Below are 21,946 nucleotides of genomic sequence, written 5' to 3' on the forward strand. Positions count from 1 at the left end.
TATTGAGAACTGATCAACAGAAGGCTCTGCAAATACATTAAGAGCTTGTTGGTTTTATATATATTATATATATAAATATCTTATAATTAAAGGTCATATATATATATTGAAAGCTCGAATAGAGTCAACAGAGATGTAATTATTAATGAGATTATACATTCTAATTATGAGATTAACCTCATTATTTACACTTTTTATTTGCCTTCTCTAAGCAATCACAATTCCTAATTCAGTAGTCAGTGAGACAGTCATAATTGCAAATCTATGGTATGTTTTATAACTTGAGGAAATTTCAATCTGTGTTTATATATCCATTCAGACATCTATAGCAATGTTCACAAGACAAAGCAAATGGAAGCAAAGCAAAAATATGCAAGTATGTGGTGACAATTCGGAAAGACAACGAGCAGCTGGGAAAATGACCATGGTCACTCGACTCCCTGGGACAGCAGTTAAATGGCTGGTATGGAGCCAACACTTTGGACACACCAGAGTCATCTTTTTAGTACCAAAACATAGATTAGGAAAACATTTCTGATATACACAGAATTTCTTCTCTGGGGACTCTGAATATGCTTTTGTCTTTGGGATTTAACACATCATAATCACCATCACTTATTCTCCGCTTCTGTCCTAAATTGTCCCAGAGCACCGTGCCTTTGGAAAGCTTGGATCACTTGGTTTTCAATTATAATTTTCATCTTATTACAAAAGTCACATGTAAATCATGGAACGTTTAACACAATGCAGCAAAGTGTAAAGAAGTAGATTAAAAGCATCCTCAGTCTCCCTCTCCAGAAATAACCATGGGCAGCACTTTAGTGACCTTTTCCTACTCCCTCTCCATGCTTCCTAACCCTGGTGTTATTCTCCAGGGCTGCCATTATGAATGACTACAAACCACGTGCCTTGAAACAACAAAAAATTTATTCTTCCCTGGGTCAGGAGGCCAGGAGTTGGAAATTAAGGTGTCAGCAGGGCTGACTCCAGCTGGAGGCTCTGCAGGGGAAGAATGTCAGCAGGGGTGTCACTCACTTAGCTTGTGGTGGTGTCTGGCAGGCCTAGGTGGTCCTTGACTGCAGGCATATCATTCTGGTCTCTGTCGTTGCATGGCCTTGTTCTCTGTGTGTAGCTCTGTGTCTCTCCTCTTCTTATAAAAGACACCAGATACATTAGTACTTTTTTATTCATTTTGCACAGAACTAGGGGTTGAATCCAAGGCCATTGCTTTCTAGACGAGTGCTCTACATCTTAACTAATTACATCTGTGAAGACCCCGTTTCCAAATACAGTCATATTCTGAGGTTTTGGATGGATATGAATTTTGGGGTCACTTACTCAACCTCTCCATACAATCTGATATATATTTATATAAGTGTAATAAGGAGATTACATTTTTACGTAGCATAGTTTCCTTTTTACTTACTATACAATGAGAATGCCTTGTCTTTCAAAAATGGGGTTTTTGATGTTTGTAGGGAGGTCTACCATGTGACTGTCCTATCACTTACAGAGCGGACCTGCAGTTTTCATTACATAAATGGCTCTGACATGCACGAAACAGTCTTGGCATTTACCTTTGCTTGTTTCCTTGATGTGAGTTCTAATGAGCTGAATATCGTGTGAAGGAGTATGACCACTTTACGGCTCATAAAATCTTCTTTCATTGAATTCCAGAGATTGTATCAATTTACTGTCACCTGCAAGAAAAGAACAGGTCCCCTGCATAGCAACCTCTGCACCCTGTGTTTTTGAGTGTTTGACAAGTGGAGAGTTAAAGAAACGCCATCTTGTCCCTCACATTCCTATTTTTTTGTGAGGCTGCCTCTTTTTTTTTGTTTATTTACTTGCTATTTGTACCTTTTCTGAGTTACTACTTTATACTTTGTATCTCTGTCTAATTTTTTTCTACTTTCTCTAAGAGATAGATTGTCCTGTATCTTAATGCTTGGGATCTGAAGTGTTCTAGATTTTGGACTTTTCTGACTTTTGGATATTTGCACATACGTAACGAGATACTTGGAGATTAGACTGAAGCTAAACATGACCTTTACTTCTGTTTCCTGTGCGCCTCCTATGCATACACCAGTGGCAATTTTATCCAGTGTTCCTAGCATGCCTGCATTTTCACCATGATTCATCACATGATGTAGATATGGAATTTTCCACCTGTGGTTTCATGGCAGAACTCTGAAAATATTGAAATTGGATTTCAGATTTTTGGATCAGGGACACTGCACCTGAAATTACTTCTCTGTGGTATTTCCTACTGTCTTAATAAATATACTGTCCACTCATACCCTTTTAGATTTTGCTGTGAGCTAAGAGACTACGTAGATGCAACCCCAAGCCCTTCCCCTTCCCATCCTCTGGACCTCTGAACTTGTGCACACCTCAACCATTTGTATCTTCACAGTTTTCATGGCTCTTTTTCTTCTAAGACTTCGACCCCTTTGGGACAATTTCCATGTTTTATTCATGTTTTATGGTATGCACACTCAGTAAATACATGTCAGATCATGACCTGGAAACATTGAAAATTCCTTATAAATACAGACATATAAAATATAGATTCTAGTAAGCTGGCATACAATAGAGATACTTGCACACCTGTGTTCATTGCAGAGCTGCTCATGATAGCCAAGCTATGGAATCAGCTTAGGTGCCCATCAGTAGATGAAGAGATAAGGAAAATGAAGTGCCTAAACTCTATGGAGTATTATTTAGCCATAAAGAAGAAATGAAATTATGTTACTTTCAGGAAAATGGATGGAACTGGAGATTATCATTTAAGTGAAATAAAACAGAGTCAGAAAGACAAATACCACATGTGGACTCTAGATCTAAAAAAAGAAGGACTATTTTTTGGGAAAACTGGGGGGGGGGAAGAGAGGGGAGAGGGTGTTTGAAGTACCTTGCATGCACATATAAAAAGGACATAATGAAACCCATTTTAAAAATTGAAAGAAAGTTTAAAAATTGTAAGAAAGGGGGGTGATGGGGAGGAGAACAAGAAAGAGTAATAGAAAGGGTGAATGTCATCAAAGTACATTATATGTACATATATACATCTAGTGAGAGGTACAACAAAATCTCTCACTAGGTACAATTATTATATGCTAATAAAAGTGACTTTGTGAAAAGAGGCAGGCATAAGGACATGGATGTCCTTGGATATATGCTATTGACAAGAGTAAACAACAAAATAAAAGTACAAATGAACATTAAAATAATGAATTTGGGGCTGGGGGTGAGGTTCAAGTGGAAGTGCACCTGCCTAGCAAATGCGAATGTAAGACCCTGAGTTCACATCCCAGCATCTCCAAAACTAAACTAAAATAAAAGAATAATGACTTCATTTGTGTGTACTGGCATAGAAACTATCCATAACAATGTATTAAATCTAAAAAATCAAGACTCTAAAATACTGCACACCTTGACCTCATTTTTTACTTTAAAAGCTGGCCAGACTTAGGAAAGAGCCTAGATGGTTATGCACAGGAGGGTAATAGCAACCAGCCACAGCCGTCATAGCTAGGGAAGGAGACTGGCAAGAAAGAATGGCTGCTCTGTATATTTCGTTCTGATATTTTTTTGTAACAAGCAAGCATTATTTCTGTGACTCAAAAGATTCTAAATGGAACTCTGAATTAATCCATGATTGTGGTAAATCCACTTTAAATTTCTGGAACTAGTGATTTTTTTTTCCTCTGCTATTTCTCAGCTGTATTTCTGAGATGATTGGGACTGTGAGCAACTGTGTCAAAAGAGGCAAAGTGTTAACAATAATAAGATCATAATTTAAATCACCGTGCTTGAAATGGGAGACAGTGAAGTACTGAGGCTGGAATAAGAATTGAAACTGTCAAAGTTGTTAATTTCCTAATGTTCTCTTGAGATCATTGAAGGTACTTGTAATAAACATAGCCCCAACTTACAAATTTGTAGATTTAAAAGAAAATTCCCATTCAAAATTCAACTATAAGAACATCTACCTGAAAAGGACTTTGAAAAACCCTTCACATTTTCACCAACAAAACATAGCTTGAAAAGTTCTGAGAACTCCTAAAGACTGCGTTGGTTACAAGAAACTCCTCAAAATTCTTTATAAGCATTACTAGTCAAATTTACTTTACGTGGACATTACAACAAGCCATTTCCACACATGTGGATTTTCAGGGTTTTGTTTTGATTTTGTTTTTTTAAAGACTCCAGTGTCCTTTATCTCCATCCCCATCCTTGCTGTGCCCTCCCCGACTCCCATCCCAAATGAACAAAACGTCCTAGAGCACCCAGTCCAAATCCTGCTTTCTGCGTTAGGACCGTCTTTTGCCCGCCCCCACCGTGGTGGCCCGCGCCCTTTCTGCCATGTTTGCTTGACGCACTGTGGAGCGAGGCCTCTGTAGCTCCCCGTAGTTCTGCAACATGCTCTCGCCCCTGTGAGCACATTCGCCTCTACCTATAGATCATAAGCATCACAGAAGAGTTTGAACTTGGGAGTTTTCTGTAAATACTCAACTCTCACTGTGACCGTGGTTGTAACTGCGAACATTTGAAGGGTACACAACTTAACTGTTGTGGGGTTGTGAGAATCTTCTAGGACCATTGGAAGCTGGCCTGCCCTTTTTGGAAGTTTGGCTGAATTCACTTCATTGCAAAGGTCTGCTCAGATCCCGACTTGCACACGCCGTGCACTGCCACGTGCAAGTGCGCGCGTGCCTGCGTGTGCGCACGGGCAGCGGTGAGCAGCCTGGGCGCCTGGGTTTGGAGGGGAAAATGCCTCCACCGGGGCTGCTGGCAGCCAGGTTCTTGCCATCGCAGTCCTTCCACACGTAGGCATTATTCTGTTGAAGGGGTTTTCGGGCTCCTCGGAGTGCAACGCCATCTCCTGCCAGCGCGGCGGGGACGAGGTGAGGGGGCATTTTGGAGAGCCGGCGCTTCTCCTAACACATCGATCGACTACTTGATGGATTAAATGGGAGCCGACCGAGGACGGTTTCCAGGTCGCAGCGCCGAGGGGCGGGAGCCTGAGGTTGAAGGAGCCATTTGGTGCGGGGATGCAACAGGGCTGGGGAGCCGGGACGCGAGCAGGCCATTCGGCGGGCTTTGTTTTGGGGCCGCGGCTCGGAGCCGGACCTCGGGGCGCTCGAGGGCCAGGCCGAGGGCAGCGCTCGCTCGCTCGCTCGCTCGCACTAAGTGGAGTGGGGAAGAGTGACTCATGTTACACCAGCGATCTCCCCTCCCCGCGGCGGCTAAATCGTAGCTTTAAAAGGAAGTGACATGGGTGGGGAGAGACGTCAGCTGAGGACCACTTTTTTTTTTCCTTCCCGAAGGGTCCACCCCTTGGGTGGAGTCTCGCTTTTTCTTTCCAGTGTTGGCTGACTTACAGCTCCTATAAAGTAGTGGCAGTCTCGGAACCAGCGGCTCCTTTTCAGTTTCTGGCTCTCAGGTCCATGTGCCGAGGCGGCCTGGAGGGAGGTAGGTGGCGATCGCGCGGTCCCCGGGCTCCTGGTGCGCGGGGTGTGGCCCGGGTGGCTCGGTTCTCCCCGCGCGGTCCGCGGACCTTGGGAGGGGCGCGCGCCCAGCGCGGAGCGCGGGAAGGGGAGGGGACCAGGGGGAACCCGGAGGGGAGCAGGAGGGACCCAGGGGGACCCGGGGACCCCGTCCCCACCTCAGGACCGTGGCTTTGTGCACGGCGGGGGCGCGCCTTTTGGGGTTCAGCCTGCGGCTGCCGCTGGTCCCCGGGGAGAAGCATTTTTCTGCCATAGATGAAGCCGGGGAGAACGTTCCTGTTACATATTGCTCTCTTTTGTGTCGTGCAACATGTTCTTCCGTCTCTGGCGTTTCTATGGCAACCACACCAAAAAAATACTACCCCAAATGCAGCCCCGATAGCAACTGATTATTTGTATTTCCTTTCTGCGCTGGCTATGGCTTGGGCTTCCTCGAATCCAGCGTGGCTCTGTGGCTACCCCTCCTCACTTTCATTTTGGTTTTTCCCTATCACAGGAGGCTTGGGGGAGGGGAGTTGTCAAGGAAACAAGCATTTGTAATTACCTTTCTATTTACTTAATTTTCGGCCTATGAAATTGTATCATACATCTCCATCATATCCAGGAATTTTAAAAGGACTATTTTGATGTTTATGTAAGGAAGTCTTAAGTATCTTTTTTTTTTTTTAATGGAAAACCTAATTTCTCAGGATAAGATATGGACTGTAATGGAGCTAAGGGAAAAAGAGTGCTTAACTCTTTACGGGAGGTGAAAACCTTGAAATAAAGTCTTAGAGGGCGTCTGAGAATTCACACTGGCAAGTATTTCTCAGCTCCTGGGCTTGCCTACAAGCCTGCGTCTTTAGAAGATGGGTCTTTGCTCTAGTCTGAACTTAATTTAGCCCCAAATTGAAGTTCCCTTATTTTTCATGAGTAATAAACCATAACCACCCAGCAGTGCTGTCACGTTTTCCTAGTTGTGCACTTAGGTGGATTACCAACGGTGCTCACCCTCACCAAGGTGAGGGCGGTAGACTTTCCGCCTTCCAACCCTGTGGAAGGAGTGGCTCATCTCCGAGTGTCCCTCAATCATCCTCAGCTGGGGAAGGAAAAAAGTTATCTTCAGAGAAGGGGGAAAGTGTGTGTGTGTGTGCATGTGTCCATGGGAGTGTGCATGTGTTCCTGAGGATGTGTGCAGAGGTGTGCATATGTGTATGGGGGTGGGGGGTGGGCAGGGAGAATGGGGTAAAAAAAAATCAAGAGTGCTAAGTTTAAAAACCTACTGAAACCTTGTCGTTTCTCTATGGAGAGGAAAAGAACTGATTTTTTGGAAAAAAAAATATGAAAATGGGAGAAAATTATTATCTAATTATCCAATTAGAATTAAAAATCCCACATCTCTTAGAAAGATATAACCTAGACTGGGCATGGTTGTGCACACCTTAATCCCAGTTTCTGTGAAGGGTGTAGGTAGGTAGGAGGACCACTGTCCAGGGTGAGACTCTATCTGAAAATAAGGAAAGCAAATAAAGGGCTTGGAGGTGTGGCTCAAGTGGTAAAGCACCTGCCTAGCAAATGTGAGGCCCTGAGTTCAAATCCCTGTACTACCAGGGGGGGAAAAAGACATGATCAAAATGGACCTTTTTAGCAGGTGGGGCTTCAAGTGACACTTTTATTCTGTACATCTAAGGCAGTGTTTGCTAATAGACCTTATTTTTTTAAGGGGCACTTCAAAGTACCAAAATTGTCTCTTTAAGATAGGTCAGTACTAATACCATCCCAATTCCCAGAATTATCTGTTAAAAGCTTCACGAAGCTTGCTTAGTCCTCAGCACATCTCTGGCTATTCAAACCAAGAGGCATTGCTTAGAAACCTCAGAGCAGCCCTGCCATGCTGATCAGGAAGGAGACGAGACCCTAGGCAAGATGACGTTATCTGTGCCTGAAAAACTGACTGTAGTCAGGTAACACATGCAAGAGATCTTAAGCATTTCAGATACAAAAGCTACCTGAGAATGGGACTAAATTCCACGGCACAAAACTAACTGGAGGGCTGGGAGTGTGGCTCAGTGGTAGAGTGCTCGCCTAGCATGCACAAAGCCCTGGGTTCAATACCAAGTTCCGAAAAACAAAACAAAAACCCAAAAATCATACCCTAACTTGAGGTAAATGGAGCTCAAGACCAGACAACTATTGGAAGGGCACAAGAACAGAAAAGTGTCATTAGAAAGGACAGGATGATCACTTTTCAAACCATGAGTTGTATCCACAGAGAATCAGCCAGATTGTAGCTTTTTGTTGCTCGAGAAGAGTTCTGGCAAGCAGCTGAGCTGAGACACTGTTTTTTTCCAGCCTGAAAAGAATGTAGAATTCCAGGTGACCCTCCAAAGTATGTAAGGTGAAGTCTGCTGTATGAGCCGTTGAGTTTCCAAATTTCACCACACAAAAGCCTAATGGGATGGAATTTAAAGGAGAAGTGGTGAGAAGCTTTTGGAAGCACAGCCAAAGCAGGCAAGCAAATAAAAACCACTTTCTGCTCTTCAGGTTGAAATGATTGAACTGGGGAAGGCAGAGGGAGCAGTGGGTATAAACTCAAGAGCTGCCTGCAAGAGGCCAACTGGGGGTGATACCAGGAAGGTTACTGCTAGACTGGGAGCCAGCCCCTTGCCTTGGCTTCCGCTGTCTGCAATACTCTGACCTGGGAGAAGGGAAGCTGCTAAGGAGAGTACTCACGGAGGGCAGACCTGCTGGAGCGGCTGAGGTTCTCGAGGAAAGGAAGTGGGGAAGGGAAGAAGGACAGTGATAGGTGACAAGAAATGGGCCTGGGTCAAGGTTTCGAGTCCAGATAGGGGGACATCAGTCTTCAGTGGAGAAAGAGAAGTGATGCCTTGTGCAAGCAGAAAGACTGGAAGATTCAGGGACAGATTTTTTAAAATTTATGTGTGTATGTATGTATTTTTACAATCAGGACAAGAAAGACTGTGAGAAGAAAGACCAACTAAAAGATGGAGTCCTCCTAACCTGAGGCATGACTTGAATTTAACACTAACACAATATCTTCCCAATACTTCTACCACAGTCACTGCTTTAAATCCAGCAGGATACTCCAATGAGTGTTTGGTAAACACAACCCAGTTGCTTACACCTGCTTGTTCTATAAAGGAGGTCTGGTGGGTATGAAAGCAGTCCTCACATTTCTGAGTGGTTCTTGATAACCTGCTGGGAAACACAAGTGGTCAAGCCTGGGCTAACCTTGCCAGAACTGGTGCAACTCCAGATCAGTAATGTTTGTCTAAGACAGAATCACTTGGGGAAGCCAGCAGCAGAATTTGGCTTCGTGTGTGTACCAGTGAGCTCCACAGCCTCTGCCAGGGCTGTGGGAAAGGCCAGCTTAAAGCAGGAACTCCTTGGAAGGCTTCAGTGTGCAACTATTATGTGTGGGTGGTATGGATACAATTGTGGGCAAAACAAGATACAGCTTAAACTGTTATTTTTCAGCTTATCCAGTGGGTTTTGGTGGGAGATTCTATGACTGGCCCATTTCCCTTTTTTTTTTTTTTAATGACAGAATAGGAGGAACTACCTTACAATAAGAGCAATTTTTGCTAAGCAATGTATCTAATCTGTCTTTTTATTTTCCAGAATGCACTCTTGCTCCACAAAGATTTCCTGCCTCCTTACTTTTGTCTTCATTTTGTTTTTCCTTAGAGCCTAAGTCCTTTCAGACTCTGTTCATTCTCTCACTTGCTCACTCATGTGTACTTCTTCCTGTCATCTATCCATCCACCCATCCATCTATCCATTTATTCATTCATTCATTCATCAGGTAGCGTTGAGGATCCTGTCACAGCTACTGTATGCTCAATAGATAGGAAGCCTGTTCTTTCCTAAAGAAACTCAGAAACTGATCCAGGTGCCATGGCTCATGCCTGTAATCCTAGCTACTTGGGAGGCTGAGATCAGGAGGATTGTGATTCAAGACCAGCCTGGGTAGGCAGTTCATGAGACCCCATCTCAACCAACAGTTGGATGTGGTGGTGTGTATCTGTCATCCCAAGCTTTGCAGGAAGCTGAGATTAGAGGATCTCGGTTCCAGCCCAGGTAAAAAAAAGTTTGTGAAACCCCATGTCAACAGAAAAAAGCTGGGCATGGTGATTGATGCACACCTGTCATCCCAGCTACAATGGGAAGCAGAAAATAGGAGGATCGTGGTCCAGACCGGCCTGGGCCAAAAGCAAGACCCTGTTTCCAAAGTAACCAGAGCAAAAAGGGCTGGAGGCATGACTCAAGTGGTAGAGTGCTTGCCTAGCAAGCGTGAAGTTCTGAGTTCAAACTCCAGTACTGCTAAAAAACAAAACAAAAAAAGAAGCAGCTCAAACACTGTCAGGGAGACAGTGTAGAAATGGGCCTCACCAGAAGCTGCCACTTCCATGAAGCATTTATGGGCTGAGGACACTTGTTTTTACAGATTGTGCTGGGGAGGGAGGAAAGGAGTGCTTAGCTGTTGATCGTTGTCCATTTTATAGGCTTCTCATGTTTTCCACACTGGTCAAGCATAAGGCGAGGACATTTGTGAATTAATGAAATGGGAGGAAGTGAGACTTCTGATACTGGAGACTCCCAGCCAGGACTCGAAGACTGTTCCTTCTCTTCCTGAGAGGGCACGCTGAGTGAGACAGTCTCTCCAGCTTCCCTTGGACTAAGTGACTTGTACACCCATAAGGCTCTATAGCTCTCCCCAGATGGACTGAAAGTGTTTTTAAAATGGAAGATCAAACCAGGCTAAAGTAATCCCAGTTATTTGGGAGGTAAGAGATGGGAGAATCTTGGTTCTAGGAGAGCCCAGGCAAGAAGTCAGTGAGACCCCCTGTCACCCAATAGAGGCTGGGCATAGTGGCATGCTTCTGTCATCCATGCTATATGGGAAGTGTCAGTAATAGGAGGATTATGATCCAGACCTCCCAGTGAAACCCTATCTCAAAAATAGCTAAAAATAGAGGGCCAGTGACATGGCTCAAGTGACAGAGTGCCTGCTCCACAAGCACAATTCATGAGTCCAAACCCCAAAATGGCAAAAAAAGAAAAGTGACCTGAATGTAAATTCTGTTGGTTTACTGAATCATGTCATTTGGAGCTTATTTCCCATGACATATTGAAAGTCTGTCTTGTCCCAACAAAAATCAGGAGGGTGAAGTCACAAAGAAATAAACAATAGCTTCCCGAGGAACAGATGGAGGATCTAAGTACCTCACAGAAAGGATGCTGGAACCTTCTGCTGACCTCCTCTTTGCGTTTCCTGATGTCAGGAAGCTCGTAGACTTGTTTTGCACCACTTAATTTCTGCTTTTGGCCTGGAAATAGGCAGTGTGACAAAGTTCACCTAGAACACCACACTTCCCTCCTTGGCAGACCTTGAGAAAAAACATTCAGCAAGTTCTTTTTTTTTGTTAATCTCAGAGGAGATCAACATGAAAGGCGATCAGCATGAGGCTCTGCTTGGGTTAGATGTAGCAGCTCTTTCACTCTCATCTAGGATCCTGTAAGAGGAGAGGTATGAAGACTGGCATGATGGTGACTACCTGTAATCCCAGCTACTTGGGAGGTAGAGGTAGGAGAATTGCTGTCCAAAGCTGGGCAGAGCACAAGACCTTATCTGAAAAACAAAACTAAAAGCCAAAGGGCTGGGCATTTAAGTGGTAGAACATTTGCCTAGAAAGTGTGAGGTGTGGGGTTTAGCTCCCAGTATGGCAAAAACCAAACAAAACCAAACCAAGTCAGAATTAACAAACAAAGAAAACCAGAGGAGAGGTACATTTGGACGTCATGGTAGTTTGAAGCTAACATTAAAATTCTTGCAGGAGGTGATGCCCCCCTCAGTCTGGGAGAGATCAGGTCAGGCGAGTGGTCAACCTGTAGGATTTATGAGAATGCTAACAGCCACCTTGGTTGAGGGCTTCCTGTGTGTCATCCCGTTGCACAGATTTCACATCTATTCATTCATTTTATCCTCATAACAAACTAGCATGTGAAAACAATGATCACTTTCCATCTTACAGATAAAGGAAGTAATATCAGCAAGATTAAGTGACGTATTTAGGATTGTAATAAGTAGCAGAGCTGAGATTTGAACCCTGGCCCTTGCTTTTCAGAGCTCTGGCTCTGAACCACCATGTCTTTCTATCATGCTGTGGTGAGTTCTTCAGTCTGTCCCCAGAGCCTACGTGCAGACGTGCAAGAAATATGTATATTTTAAGATCATGTCTGTATACATGTCTTGTCCTTGCATGTCTCTTGTCCTAGGGGTGGTTTTTTGGGCTTTGTTTGTTTGTTTTGGTGGGACTGGGGTTTGAACTCTGTTAGGCTTCACACTTGCAAAGTGGATACTCCACCACTTGAGCCACACTGCCAACCTATTTTGCCCTGGTTATTTTGGAGATGGGGGTCTTTCAAACTATTTGCTCAGGCTGGCCTCCAACTATGATCCTCCTAATCTCTGTCTCCCAAATAGTTAGAATTACAGGCATGAGGCACTGCTCCCAGCAATTCATCTTAGTTTTTAAAAGCTGCAGAACTACTTCATAGACTTGCAAGAGAGCAGCTTTTGAGAAGCTGAAGAAAAATTAAGAGCAGTGCTTATAAGACAAGCTACTATAGTTTTCAGAAAGAGCCCTGTGATGGACATGTCTGAATGACAGCCGAGGCGTGTAAAAAGTGGAATATGACTGATCTCAGGACTAGGATTAAGTACAAGCATTGAGGCCCCGTTGTCGTGTTCCTAGATCCCGAAGGCAGTGAGTGGTAGGAGCCCCTGGCTTTCAACCTTTTGTTGACTTTCATCGCTGAGTGTAAAGGCAGATTATTGTCTGAGAAGATACTGCTAGGGCTTATCTTAGACAAACTCTGAAATGAGAATGGGAGAAATGAATTGATCCAGGAGTGAAATTTGGTCTGTTTCCCATCTCTCTGGGCTCCAGTGAGCAGTCAATTCTCTGTGGGCAGAGGTTAACCGAGGCTGATGAAATTTTAAAGCACCAAGCGCATCTTCCCAGGATGCTGGAGCCAGCAACATACAACCTATGCAGCCACTAAACTTTTGACCTGCATTCCTGTCATAAGTCATCCTGGTCCATTGCTTCTCTTTGCTCTCTTTTCTGCTGCTGACATTTTCTCTCCTTCATAAGTCAGTCACTCCTTTTAGATGCACGATTACACTATATGACAATTGTTTGTTTACAGCACTATCTTAATTAGTGTACTGGTTTTTATTAATGGCATTGTTGTTCTGCTTGTTCCCCTCTACCTCCCAAGTAGCTGGGGTTACAGGCATACACCACCATACCCAATCTGGTCTGGGGTTTTTAATTGTGCCATTTTGGCACAGAGCAGAGCAGCTGGCACTGAACAGGTATTGTGTCCTAGAGAAAACATGGGCATAAGAAGTCTGCCGACCAGGTTTGCCTATCTGTGGGTCTCCCAGCCAGGCCTTCCCAGGGTTAACGATGTTCCTTAATGGCAAGACTTCTTAATTCCATCACTGTTGACATTTGAGGCCAAATAATTCTTCGCTGTGGGGCTGTCTGGGCAGGATAGGATGTCCAGCTGCATCCCTGGCCTTCACCCATTAGATGCCTCTAGCAAGGCCTTGCACCCCTAGTTGCGATGGTCAAAAATGTTCCGGAAAGTGCCAGTTATCCTCTGAAGGCAGAAAGTCACCCACACCTGAGAACCACTGTCAGAGAAATCCCACAGGTGACTCCTGTACTCAGAAATCACCTTGGTTTGCTCCCTGACTCAATGCAAACCCGTTTTTCTGGACTAACTCAAATAAAGCCACCCCACAAAGACTGGGGTCCCAACCAAAGTGGCAAGTCCTTAATCTAAATTAATAATCCTTCAAACAGGAATGGGAAGCAGTGAGCTCAGTGAAAGGCAGATGTGCCCTCAAGCCATCTTGAAATCATATTTCTGCCTTCCATCCTTAAGCCTCCATGGGGAGTTCTGTGTAACCTGGGAGCTGGGTATGGCTGGGTGGTCTGACGGGCTCTGCCCACAACTCTGAACTGTTCAGACAGACCCTACCCAGCTGAGTGGGTTAACCACCTCTTTCTGGTAGAATAGATTAAAATATCAAATAGCAGCAAACCTACCTGCTCCTACCTGCTTCCTTAACCATCAGGAATAAATGCACCCATCACCAACTTCTCACCAGCTGCCAACTCGCCTCCTAGTGCCCACCCCAACTGCAAGCCTTTCCCTCCCTGTGTCCCCATGCTTCTCATATGAGGGGCCACCTTGACTGTCTTCCAGGGTCAGGCACTTTGCCTGCTTCAGGAAGGGTCTCTGCTCTCTGTCTGTCCCTGGGGTTTCATAAGAAGACACTGCAGTTCCTGTCCTTTTATCTTCCCATCTAGCCTTCCAGGACCTCAAAGATTGACAGGAGGGAGGCAAGTCTTTTATTCCAACTTCCCATGAAATTCCAGAATCTGTTTAACTGTATTTTTGACCAAATCCCTGTATTCAGTCTACCCTTTGCCTAGCGCTGGGGGAACAAGAATGAACCAGACTCCACCAGTACTCAGAGGAGAGCAAGATGGAAACCTAAATAGATCATCCTAGCACTGTATGATCAGGAGCAACTGTGGGGTGCAAAAAAAGAGGTGGCTACCTGGCCACTTCTACCCAGTCTGGGGTTCCAGAAATGCAACCTAGAGAAGAGTAACCCCCAAATAAGGTCTGGCGTGGTGAGTGCTCCCCTGAGCCTGCTTGCTTTTCCTGGAAGCTGGAAGGTGAATCCGGGTGTGACACACGAGAGGAATGTGGCCAGGAAATGAGGGACTTGGACAATGGGAGAGCTTGGAGTGAGGATACAGCCTAGGAAGAACCACTTGGGCTGTCTGAGCAGGAAGAAGAGGGACCCAGTTTGAGGCCTGGGTAGGGAGGGAAGGTCTGGGAATTGAGCAGGATTTGGTAACTGGCTATCTTGGGGGGCTCTGGAATAGTAAATACAGAAGGAAAGGGAAGAAAAATGTTCCCACGTTACTCTTTCCAAATGCACTTGTCATGCTGAGCTTCAGAATATAGTCACTCGTGCACTTACTAAGCAATGTCTTTAATAACACTAAGTGTTGTGTACTGTGCATGGCATATCTCATTTCATCCTTACTCTAACTGTGTAGGTTCTGAATTATTTTCTCTAGTCTGATTTGAAGCTGAGGCCCAGAAAGGTTAGTTAACTTTCCTAAAGTCATAGAGCTAGTCACCTTGAGAACACTGACTTTGCTCTGTAGAGATTTATAAAACAATCGCACATACATGTATTGCATAGTCTGGGCTCTCCCAAAATCTCCCTGGATTTTCTTCTGAAGTAAAAAAAATTTCCCTTATTCCATCTCAAGCTTCCAAATCACGGGGATATTTAAGAAAATTACTTAGACCAAATGATAATGAAATTTTCATGGTGTCACCAAAATTCCTAACTTGGCCTCCATCCCTAAAGGGCTAAGATGGCTAAAGCTTTAGAGGGGTGGGGAGGATGCTAGAGAGTTTTTAAATGTGCTCAGTTTTGGGATGACTTCTTGTTCCAGTTTTTGCTCTATCGAGACTTACTTCCTCCTTTTCCTCCTGTCTTAAATGACTTAACTATGTCTGTCTTTAAGACAGTCCAGTCTTCAGCAGCTCCAGTCTTTATTCCTGAGAAGATGCTCCTTTCTTACATGTACCTTGTAAGGTCAGACACCAGCAGTGTCTTGGGTGTGCTGACCTGGCCTCAAGCTGCCCTTCCTAACATTGGTGACACCATGTCGTTCAACCTCCACCTGCCAGTCAACATGCCATCGATGTGGTGGGAACATTCCGTGAATGAGGACCTGAGAATGCTGCTCACCTCTCTTTGACATTCTCCCTGAGCAGTGCAGATGGGGAAAGGGCCTTTTAGGGACTATGAGGAACAGGCAAAGAAGGGGAACAGGGCTGGGGCACACCGTCAGGGCTCAGCCCCAAGTGCAACCTTCAACTTACTGTCTGTGAGACCTTGAAGTAGCAGAGGCCAGGGGCTGCTTCTTGTGTGTTGTCCCTGACATGGGAAGTTGTTTCTCTGATGTCCCTTGTATGAGTGTGACCTTTACGATGGTCAGTGAGGAGTCCAGGGTCAATGCACACTTTGTAACTGAGGCATGGTGTGCAGAACTGCAGAACTGGTGTACAGAATTGCAGAATCAATTTAATTGAGCAAAACTCAAACATCAGTTTTGCTGAAAGATCCATGGAATTGATTTTTAAAATTTAAATAAAGATGAATAAGCCATGGTATGACATGCAAAATTTACCTGAGAATTTAAGATGAAACAGAAGGCTTTTTATACTTAGTCTCTCTGCAAAGGGAATATCTGGAAATTTTTGAGAAGAACAGAGTTGGATGATCTCTACCCAGGTTTCCTGAGAAGGACAGTCATTTTATGCCCTGCCTCCTCCCTGACTCTTCCCCTCTCTCTCTCTCACCATTCATTCCCACATTATGAATCTGAGTCTTGCCTGCCTTGGCTATTTTTTCTTCTCTATCTCTTGTCCTAATGATGGTAAACTGCTTGCTTCTCTCCCCTCTTTTCTCTGGCTACCCATTTTTTGTGGCTTTCCCCTGCTTCTGCTGGGATAAATCTTTTCTGTGGATTATTCCAGGACTGGCTCTTTCTTGTCTCCCTTCCTTCCTCATCACTTTGGATAAGGAATCCACCCTCGCTCTTACTGCACCCTGATGTCTTTCTTCACTGTTTTATGATAAGTTAGTCTGATGTTCTCATGAAGCCTCCATTCACAGGGTTGTCTTTTGAAATCTGGATAAAACGAGTCTATAAAATTGCTAATTCAAATCTTCACAAGTTACTCTGTGGGCACCCATTACTGGAAGAGCCTTAAACTCCCCAGGGGCACTGAAGAAAAACTGCCCCCCAACCTCTGAGTGAAGTAAGAATTTCAGGTAAAACTTGTGACAGAAGAAACCCAATGCCTCACTGCCCCAGTAAACTACTTTTCCCCTTTTACAATGAGATGTTGGAGGAGAAAATTGGAGTTTAGAGCTTTGTTCAGGGATAGGCAAAGTAAGTTTGATTTGATAGATTGAAGAGGAGAGAGGATCCCAGAACTCTTTCATCTGTGTGTGTGTGTGTGTATGTGTGTGTGTGTGTGTGTGTATGTGTGTGTGTGTGTGTGTGTGTGTGTGTGTGTGTGTGTGTGGACTTGCTCTTTTTAGAACCATATGACTAAAAACAGACTGAAGTACCACATGACCCAAAATTTCATGGTAATTGTATAAAAATGGACGCAGTGCTGTCGAGTTATTAAGGTGCTCTGAGGTCTGTGTTTAAGAAGTATGATGATACCTATTCCAATGAAATTCATTTTAGAATATTCACGTGAAGCCGGACAGTGGGATCAGTATTATGGGATGGAGCCGGCTGAATGTGGAGAATGATCTGTCCAACATGAAAGTTTATTATCCAATTTGGATTAAACTAATTCTGGTAATATACCTCACTCATTTAGTAGTCAGTATTACCTGTGTCTAGGTGGGACAGACTCAACCATGTGGAATACTCACTGCCCCAAATCCAAAGTATGAAGTGAGAAAAATTATTGTCATAAGCTCATAATTTGATATTACCCCGAACCTACTTCCACAGCTCACGTTGTGCTAAAATTACTGATTTGGTAACTTGGTTGTCTGGTTTCCCAGGCAAGTTGAGAAAAAGCAGTGATGATGGCAGGGTTTCACCATCTTCTAGGTGAAGAGACTGAGGTTCAGGAGTTGCCCATTTTTATGGGCTTTACAGCATAGCCCATAAAAGCCAGCCAGTTCTCTGACTTTTGAGTCCCTACTTCAGTGTCAGAGTTGATTCCTTCACAGTGTGTGGCCTCTGCAGGGACTCAGCACTTTCACAGTCCATGTTGGAAGAACGCAGCAAGAAACTAAAGGTCCACTGAACTAAAGTAAAGAGGAAAGGAGCAGAGTGGACAAATCCCATGGCAGGAATCTCCCTTCCCCTGGTTCTGCTTGTTTGTTTGTTTCCTAAAATTTCTTGATTTTTGTTGTTGCTGCTGTTTTTATTTTATTTTATTTATTTGTTTTTAAGTGGTATGGTGGGAAGTTCTGTTGTCTGGAGGGCTCTGTCTTTGACCAACATATATTCCTAGAAAAGAGCTAGAATTAAACTGCTGAGTTTTCTCACATGAAAATTCAGCTTGGTAACATGAAATGGATTTATGAAAAGCAGAGTATCCAGCCTCCAGAACTTGGCTTTGCTGGGGATGTCACCTCGGTGTAGAGCAACAGCCATGCTCCTCTCTGGTCAAACACTCATGAGCTGTACTCCATACATTTCTCTGGAACAGTCTGGTGGGTGTGGCTGACCTTCAACCAGTTCATTTTCATCAGCATTTCTGTACCACCAGCCATGGCCACGGCCAGGCCCTCTCTGGACACTGTGGATACAAAGATGGAAAACCCTTCGGCTCCCAAGATGTTCAGCCTTGTGGGAAGGCAGGAAGACACATGAGGGTCCTCAGTGCTGGAACTTCATGTTACTGGTGTCATTCACTTATGCAGGAGATCATCTTTACCCTGCACCAGCTGAATTCTGTAGTAGTGAACTTCACAGTGTGGAGGGGACCATGAGAAGTCAGGGAAACAGGCCCTAACTGTTGGGAGGGCAGGAGGACGGCACAGGCTTGCCCAGGGTTTGAAGGATGAGCTCATACACTTTGGCAAATCAACAGTAGGGGGGAGGGGGAGGAACAGGCAGGTGGAACAGAATAGACAGAGGCTGAGAAACATGAAAAGACAGGAAATTCCACAGTGAGAAGACTTTCCTGGCTTCCTCACTGCCCACCCAGGGGGAATCAGGTGTCCTCACCTTCGATTTTATCGCCAACATACCTGCATGTTTTAGGTGACACTTAGTCTTTGACGTCATAATCTGGACTTCCTGGTATTCTTCCCTACAGCATAGCAAGCTCCTAGCCTGGTGCCCCCATAGCTATCTGCTGAAGGAATGAAGAGCATCCTGTGAGAAGGGGCTAAGGGGGTGGACGATCCCGTGCCCGGTGGGAGGGATCGCTCATCCTTACACTAGCAGCTCATCTGAAACCTGGAGTGCATTGTGGCGACAACCTGCCAGCTCAGATGGGGCTTGTGTTAAGGAGGGACTCCTTTTTGTCCTTGTTAAAGGGGTTGCATGGCCAAATACCAGAAAGTCACTAGTCCCTGGTCAAAGGTGAGGCCCAGTCTTCCTTTTGTCTATGGCCTAATCTCACAGACATTGTGCCAGTGTAGGAAGGTCCATACGACTTCCTGAAGGTGCTTTGTTGTCACTGATGTTGACTAGTGACATTGCTGGCCAGCTCCAAACCCTGGTGAGGGTAGAGTGTCTTCTTCCTGCGTGTGGAATTCCCTGGGTTCATTCATTTCCTTTGTCTAAACAATATGCCTCTTTTCCACGTGGACCCAAAGCTGGCTGTGTCTGTGTCTTGTCTTCTGTAGGGCCGGTCTTCCTTCCTTTTTTTGTAAAAACAGTTTTATGGAAAACTTTTATGAAAACATAACATGAAATTCACTCACAGTGTACATTTCAATGGCTTGGGGATATTCACAGTTCTGGGACTCCACCACTGTCGGCATTTAAACGTTTTCATCACCTCAAAAAGAAACTTCATCCTTGAGTACTCACTTCATGGTCTACCCTCTCCATCAGGGACAAACACCAGCTACTTCCTGTCTTCATAGATTAGCCTTTTCTGAACATTTCATATCAATGGAGTCGTACGATATGTGGTGTTTTGTGACTGGTTTCTCTCACGGATGAGTTTCATCCATGTTTTAGCATGTATCAGTAATTCCACTTGTGGCTGAATAGTGCTCCCGTTTGGATACACCACACTGTTGATCCATGCATCAGCTAGTGTCCTTTTGGACTGTTTCCACCTTTGACTATTGTGAATGCTGCTATGAACATGGGTGGACAAGTTTTTGTGGGGACACGTGATCTTGTGGTGGGGATCATGGGTTTATCGCAGGCCTTCCAGACCTGGGGTGACTTGGCAGTAAGGGCTGTGTTCATTGACTGTCTCCAAGCCCGCCTCAGGGCGGCAAGACGATGTGCTAGGTGTGTCCTGAAGTGAGAGGCCTTTCTCAGCAACCTGAGTGCACTGCTGTCTTTTGAGCCCAGGCTTTGTGTTTCCAGAGCCTCTGCTCAGCCAGGATTTGCTTTCTTAGAAACAAGAAAGTCCTATGAGGAGAATAAGCCACAGTCCAGGCTCGCTTGGGTATTGAGTCTGGCTTTTGCTTTCTCCTTTGGGTCAGCAGTTGCTGATCTTCAAGAATTAAGTGACTATTAGAGTAAAGCTTAGATCCAAGGATTAAGGGAGTGAGGCCCAAGTCTTCTTAGCAAACCTAAGGATTTGCTAACTCCTACTGCTTCCCGAGAGAAGACCGAGCAAACTGGTGCCCTGAGAGTCTGGAAAAGCCCATTTTCCCTCTGTTCTCCATGGTTAGTTATTTGTATCATGGCCAGAGGAACACAATCAAGAAATAAAACAGTCCACGGCACACAGTAGGTGTGCATATACATACATATCACTTCAACCATCTGTAGCATTTCCTGTTGTCTAATTTTTGCCCTCACTGATTTTGTGAGTTAGGTTGATAGGGAGGACAGAAGAAAAGGAGGGGACAGAACAGGCTAGTGACTAAAAGAGACAAGTCAGAGAACTTCCCCGAGCTTCCTTTTCTTTAGCTGTAAAATGGGTACACTAATAAATCACAGAGTTTTTTAATATCAAATAACACGTGTTAACATACTAATATAACCTATTGTAAAAGCTTGCACTACTTTTTAAATTAAATATATTAACGGAAGGTAGATAATCCTCATAGAATAATTGGAAAATACAGAGGATCATAAGAAAGGAAGTGAATATTTCTCCTTATCTCACTGACACAAAGCACTCAGCAGGAGTGTTAATAACATATAATAAAAATGTCAGAGTGACACAGCAGTTCCAGTCCTGACACACTCTGCATTGTCCATAACAGTGGAAAAATCGGAAATAAAGGAAATGTCCATCGATAAGGGAGTGCATTAATTTTTGGCGTAATCACACAAAGGAATGTTCTATCACAATTAAAATGACAAATTTCAGTGAATTTTTTTTTTTTGGGCAGTACTGGAGCTCGAACTCTGGACCTTGCACTTGCTAGACATATGTGGTACCACTTGAACCATTCTGCTAGCCCTCAGTGTACAAAATTTCAAAACACGGTGTTGAGTGTAGGAAGGAAATCATATAAGGATTCCAACATCATAAACCGTGTGTGAACACATGAGAATACGTACAGTAAGGGAATACAGCCCTGATGGAAACAGACTGATTTCTACCTCAGGTTGGGGACCAGCTTCAACATCTGTAAGTTTTTTGTTTTTGTTCTTAAATGAAGCAAACATGATCAGCTATCAATGTGGTAAAATATATTGTATGTTTTGTATATTTAAAATATTTCATACATAAAAAAATAATAAAGCGTGACCACTTACCATCAGGCATACACTATTTTTCATCTTGTGAAAGTTGACTTATACCATGTATATTTTTGCTTACTCTGTGTATTACAAACATCTTTTCTGTCACTAAATTGGCCTCCTTGTTGTTTTTTTCTGGCCATCTTTCCTGGCCTTCTTTCTGTTCATTCTATCTATCTATATCTATTCTATCTGTCTGTCTACCTTCCCCCTTTTTAATGGTACTGGGGGCTTGAACTATGGGCCTTGTGCTTGCAAGGCAGGTGCTCTACCACTTAAACCATATTCCCTGCCCTTTTTGCCTCAGTTATTTTTGAGATAGGGTCTCGCCCTATGCGCAGGCGAGCCTGTACCTCATTCTCCCTATTTATGTTTCTGGTGTAGGCTGAAGGGTATAACCACCACACCCAGCTTTTATTGGTTAAGATGAAATCTTGTGAACTTTGTCTGATGTAGCCTGGAATTGGGATCATCCTGTTCTCTGCCACCTGTTCTCTCCAGCTAAGCTCGAGCCACAGCATCCAGCCCAACTTAATTATATTTTTAGAAGAAGCAAAAGTGCTAGAGCTTCCTTTTCAATTTTATAATTATTTTCTATTTATTCACATATAATTATTCATAATTATTAACTAGTTTATAAAGTATTTAGCTTAGAACTTAGAAGCAGAAGCTGAATTGGAGTCTGATTTAGGTCACACAGAATTCATTTAAAGAATTCCCTAATGTTTGGGAATTTGCAACATGAAACCATTAATCAAACAAATGCTTGAGTTGGAAGGGAATTCTCCCATTTTTACTGCAGGAACCCAGTCACCATCCCCTGTCCCTGACTTCCTTCAGTTTCCCAAAGTCCCAGGTCTTTTCTTTCCTCCCAAACCATCCTATAGG

The 21,946-nt window shown here is 44.1% G+C and overlaps 1 protein-coding gene across 2 annotated transcripts in view; it reads left to right on the forward strand.

Moving 5' to 3' along the window:
- Positions 1 to 4,736: 4,736 nt before the first annotated feature.
- Positions 4,737 to 21,946, forward strand: part of Agpat4 (1-acylglycerol-3-phosphate O-acyltransferase 4) — a 102,226-nt gene continuing 85,016 nt past the window's right edge. Inside the window, exons 1-2 of one of the 2 annotated variants that reach the window (XM_074070945.1) lie at positions 4,738 to 4,910; positions 5,334 to 5,478. The gene's annotated coding sequence lies outside the window, so the exon portion shown is untranslated. Of the gene's footprint in view, positions 4,911 to 5,333; positions 5,479 to 21,946 lie in introns of both variants that reach the window. The other variant, XM_020168843.2, reaches the window with a different exon arrangement.

The sequence above is a fragment of the Castor canadensis genome, chromosome 1 (assembly GCF_047511655.1).
Source record: "Castor canadensis chromosome 1, mCasCan1.hap1v2, whole genome shotgun sequence".
NCBI classification, from domain to species: domain Eukaryota; kingdom Metazoa; phylum Chordata; class Mammalia; order Rodentia; family Castoridae; genus Castor; species Castor canadensis.